The sequence below is a fragment of the Nanorana parkeri genome, unplaced genomic scaffold (assembly GCF_000935625.1).
Source record: "Nanorana parkeri isolate BGI_ZX_2015 unplaced genomic scaffold, ASM93562v1 scaffold146, whole genome shotgun sequence".
NCBI classification, from domain to species: domain Eukaryota; kingdom Metazoa; phylum Chordata; class Amphibia; order Anura; family Dicroglossidae; genus Nanorana; species Nanorana parkeri.
Genome location: NW_017306414.1, coordinates 855,349 through 861,105, shown reverse-complemented (window position 1 = coordinate 861,105; position 5,757 = coordinate 855,349).

Here is a 5,757-nt window from a genome sequence, read left to right as displayed (position 1 = left end):
GGTGGGGTGATGAACTGCCTACATTATTGGCACATGGTACAGACCCCTCCCCCCTTCCCTCCCAGAACAGGTCCGGTTTTACTGGGTCAAGTTTTACATTTACTGGAGTTCTTTAAGTTACAGGAAGCTGGTATGAGGACAAATTCAGGTGGTCACCCTAGTTCAGGGGCGCCCACTATTTTTCGTCTGGAGATCTACTTTTCAAATGACGAGCTCATTGAGATATACCAACGAAAAAACACCTGCATTCAGGGGTGGGAGGGGGCGTGGCGGTGCATTGAAGTCAATGTCACTGCAGCCAGGCTCCGCAGGCAGGCCCCTCGCCCACAGTGCGATCGCCTGCATTAGTGCCTGTGTTCCAGTCCAGTGCGATCCGCAAAAATGCTGCGAGCACTATTTTTGCAGATCGCACTGGACCGGAATGCGGGAACTAATGTGCCTGCGTTCCGAGTGTGGGCAATCGCAATGTGGGCGATGCCATTGAAGTCAATACAGCTCCACACCCCCTCCCGCAACTGAACGCAGGGAGTCGGCCAGCTTACATTCCAGTGCGCCCCACATGTCCCGGCGTCCTTTCCTCCCGTGGTGCTCGTGTGGCCGACGTTGCACATGGGGTGTCCTGCACCTTTCCATCTGCAGCGTCTGACACATTCAGCCGGCAGCCACACGAGCACCACTGGAGCATAGCCGTAGCCAGCTCCTTTTGCGCCTGAGGCAAGAAAAAAACAACGTTTTATTTATTTTTTACTATTTTTTATTTTTTTTATTTTATTTTCATTATTTTTTTTATTTAAATTTTCGTAATTTTTTTTTTAACTCTTGGGGGGGGCTTCGGGGAAATATTAGGGGTCTAAAAAGCACCTTGATATTTCCCTTTTAAAATAGAAAAAGAAATTGAGGACACATAGTCCTCAATCTTTTTTTCTGCAGCCTCTATTCTAAATGAATGGAAAGCACAGAGGCTTCCCATTCATTCAGAAAATATTTACTATCAAGCAGTTTCTGAATGGGGAGGAGCCTCTGTACAGAGTGCTTCTCCCCATTGAGAAACTCATGAATGAACAGGACGTGATGTAAATCACATCCTGTTCATTCATTTATAACTGGGGACACATAGTACTATGTGTCCCCAGTTATTTACAAACAACGGAGTGATCAGCCGATCGCTCCAGTGTTTGTCCTGCACAGAGGATTGGTACATACTAGTGACATGTACCGATCCTCTGCCGCTCGTCCACGCACAAATGGGCTCAGCTTCTCCTCTGCATCCCCCCTGCTCTCCCGGGCAGAGGCAGCGGGGGATCCGACGAGAAGTGTAAGAGCACTTCAGCCGCGGGGTGGCCGGCTGTCAGATCCTGTCCGAGCGTCTCTCTCTCCTCACCGCTCTGCATTAGTTCTGTGACAGCGGCTCCGTCCTCCACCCTCCCCCACCGCCGGTTCCTTCACTTCTTCTCGGATCCCCGCTGGGGAGAGCAGCGGGGATCCAAAGAAGCGGTGGGAGGAGAGGACATGGCGATCTACCAGTGATCGCTACGCGATCGACTGGTAGATCGCGATCGACCTTGTGGGCACCCCTGCCCTAGTTCATTGAAAAAACATGTAAGGATGTAATAAGTATTGTACATAATGCAGCCATCGGGTTGGATGCATGTTTTTTTATTTAAGTAAAGCTTTCAGATCAGAAAACTAGTTAATGTACATATATTCCATGTACAGTTTGAAAATGAAAATAAATAGTATTCAATATCACATGTACAGCAATACAGAGTCACATACACCACCTTATAGTCAGAGTTCTGTCCATGCTAATAGTAAAACAGTGGAATTTTCTTGAAGATTTTCCATTCTTTCTTCCACTCCGTTGCCTGATGTTTGTTGCTTCGTCTGCATCATTACGTAATTGGCGCCTGTAAGCGTTCAGACTTCCATGTGTGCAGCTTTGTCTGTCGGTTTGGATTTTCTCTGATTCACTGAACTCGTCTACAATGGCAGTCTTCAGACAAGCCAAGTATTCCCTCTCTCGGCAGGCACCCAGACATGTCTCTTTTTAGGTGAGCTAATTGGTGTCTCTCCGTCTAGCTTAACATGACTTGGTTGGAACTGAAAATTGGGCATTCTGAACTTTGTAATGGTTACTGTAACATTTGCTACTTTAAGCACATCTAAAACTAAAAACAAAAATGTAATGTGGATTATCAGCTCTTACATGTGGTGTCTGTATTAGTTTTATTTCAGGCTTTATTCCCAGGTGAAAATAAAGGAAAAACATTTCTTGTCCCTTCACGTCTCTACACTAATTTCTCCACTGTATCTATGCAGGGAGCCATAGTTGTCACACAAGCTGGACTTCAAACATGTCTGTCTTTTTTCATCTTCATCACATGATATACACAAGAATTGTGGCCAAGACCTAAGTATTAGGCACCACACCCCTGAAAATGTTGATGAACACAAAAAGAGAAAGATGAGGTTTTAAAGGCATCAAATGACAAATATAATAGGTAAAAGATGGTCTTTATTCAATAATAATTAAAAAAGTTTATGAATAAAATTAATGGAAACCTCCAACATGATATCTGCTAAAAGCATCACTCCACTCCTATATTGTAACAAGGTCAATGGTATACATACAAGGATAATAACAAAGAAAAACATAAGAATTCACAATGAAAATGTCATAACCAATACTGGCAACTGAAGTGGAGGAGTCATGTGGTATCTCAACATTTCACGCTTAGCAGCACTTCCTCAGGAGATGGAGAATATCTGAGTAATTGGAGAGATCAATAAACATGATATACACATCCAAACTCGCATAAAAACCAAATAGATCTACGTATGTTCCGACTACCACTTTCCACTGCTCATTTGGGGGCATTGATCCTCATCTGGCTTTCCCCCTGAGTCTGGGTGCCGCCCGAATTGGTCCGTCTGGATGCACATGTGTTGCCTGTCCAATTGGTAGGTGATGTTCTCTCTCCTGATCACTTATTTATTTTCATGGTTTTTATTGTGAGTTTGGATGTGTATATCATGTTTATTTTTTTTTTTTTCTCTTTTTCACTGTTTTACCCGAGCTTGAAAAAGAGGCAAGACCTCGAAACGCGTCGCTCTCGTCCGCTCTTGGATCCCCCTCCACTCCACCATCAACTCGAGCCCCGGCGTCTGACTGTCCCCAGCAGACCCGACAGAGACGGCTCGTTGACACACGCGGCCACGGCTGCCACAGCCCTATCCTACACCCGGTTCCTGTCCGCATGATCCCTCTTCAACACGCCACTGGATTTCACTTGCGGCTTCTGCCAGCTGCTTCTGCACATGGTCCCCAGCAGATCTGACAGTTACCGCTCGCTGAGACACACACAGCTGCGGCTGTTACAGCCCCGTCCTTTGCCCGCTGCCTATTGCCGATACCACAGCGATCCCCCTGCTTCTCTCCCACACCGCACAGACCCCTCACGGCACTTCAGACGAAGTCCCCTCTTCTCATCTACACTCTCCCGTGGATATACCTCTTGGATCAATACATCGATCACAGTCGGACACCACACCACGAGTGCCCCGATCCTCCATACCGGCCGCCCATCTCCAGATCCTGGCAATCACACGTAAGTGCCACCACCTTCAGTTTTTCATCACTACTTTGTTAACTAGCCAGTGTTCTCTGCGCCCTTTCTTGGTTTTTTGAATATTTACAATCCACAGGTTCTCCTCCTGTTTTCCAGGGCTGCACACACGCCTCTAAGCTAATTTGTTGCCCATCCGAGAGCGCTGTTTATATGTTTTTTCTGAATGCATTTTTAAGTTTAACTCCTAAGTTTAGTGTCACTTTAAACATGATGGGTAGTATGGATTAAAAACTGCACAAATCACCAGGGATGACGGGAGCAGAGATTCATGCGATGCTCCCCTCTTGAGATTATGTCAGCCATACAAATGCATGCATGTATGTCTGCTCTCTTTTTTGCTTTTAGCAGTTTTGCCTGACATCCACAAGTATGTGCAGGTCCTGGGTGCCTCGTCAGTTGGCGTACAGCCGTTGGGACCTGCAAAAAAGAAGAGGACAGTAAAAACGTTAGTTGGAGGCAGCCATCAGTAGCAGCAACATCTGCATTCTACTTTTCTGCCTCTGTTTTAGCTACGTCACAACTTTCATAATGAACTCTTTACTGCGTAAACTTATGGAGAGGGTGAGTGAACCTGGTGGTGAAGATTGCATATGTCGCTGTTTGGACTTCCACCTCCAGTAGTGCCGACCCATTAATGGACCCTGGATCCTCTTTGGCCTTCTATGAATCTTCTTGTCTTCCTGTGCTGCCTTTTTCACACCCCGTGCCTCCTGATCATCTGTTGGGTGCTCCGGTCCTGTCTTCCAGCGCTATGTGTTTTCCCCAGGTGCCGGTTACTGAGGACGTGGCTGCTGGGAGTTCTTTGCCTTCGTCCGTAAGGATGCATCGATCCCCTCGACGAGTGTGCAGTGCCTCCGGCCCGTCTCTCCTATCAGGAAAGGCTCTCCTGACGCCAGCGGGCTGTCATTCCGCTGCGATGGTTGTCAGGGTTGCGGCTGCCGGCTTCTCCAGTGGTGGCAATAGGGAACGGCCGCTTCGCTTCAAGTCCCCTTCGCCCGCAATGCAAAAGGGGAAGAGTATGAGGTCTCTTACAGCTCCTAATGAAGCGGGGGCCCCTCTTTCGGCTCCCGGCTCTGGGATGCTTCTGGACTCCAGCTCTTCTGCTTTTATACCAGCTACAGGACATTCTTTGCAGACCGCTGTGGAGGCTCCTGCCGTGGAGGATTTTGCTGCTGCACAAGCTGGATCCGTTTCAGCTCATCCTCATTCCTCTGACTTGGCCATAGCATCGAGGCGTCCGGTGAATACTTTTCATTCCCGTCCTCTTGTGATAGTGGATGCCAATGGTGGTGAGATTAATGATTTTTCTCTGATCTGCTTTATCTGCTTCTTTAACACAAATTTTGGATAGGTTGTCTCAGACCCCGTTCACATATAGCGACATACCTTTGCAGCGGCCGGGATAGCGCGACTTTCGGGGCGACGGTAGCGCAACCTTCTCCGTCGGGCTCCATAGAAAAAAAGCAAAATCTGCCGAAAAAAGGGTCCGGTAGAAGTGACTTGCGACATGGAGTTAAGACAGCTCCATTGAATAGCATTGGCCGGCGACTTCTCGCAATATCGTGCTGCAAAAATGCGTGATATCGCGCTATATGTGAACGGGGCCTCATTCTGGACGCGCACTTCTGTCTGTTAATTTGCGTGGTCCAGCTGATGTTTGGTCCTCTGTGCATGCGCCTGTCCAGGTTGAGTCTAACCTACCCTCTGTCGCTCATTTCTCTAATTTAACTCCAATTGATAAACCGCCCTTACCTGTTAACGTCCCTGAATGCCGTCTCCGGGAAGCTATGTTTTGTGAGTTGTCCCCGTTGGGTTTTCATTTATCTTCTCTGATTAAAGAAAAGATATGGAAAGATACTTCCCCACAACCAAAGATATTTTGAGTAAGGTTGATAAAAAGGAGGATGATAGGAGAAGGCCTGTTAGAAAATGCTCTCAACCAATTGTTGAAAGATATTTAGCATTTTTTCAAGTGTCTTGGCTGAAAAATTCCCTGATAAAAGCAGCAGACTTTTTCAACAACTAGACATTATTTTAGAGGCCTACCCGGTATGTTAACTCATGGTTTTATTATGACGAAGCTTTTCGTCAGAAATTGGCTGTTCATCCAAATGGGCGCAGGGTGGGG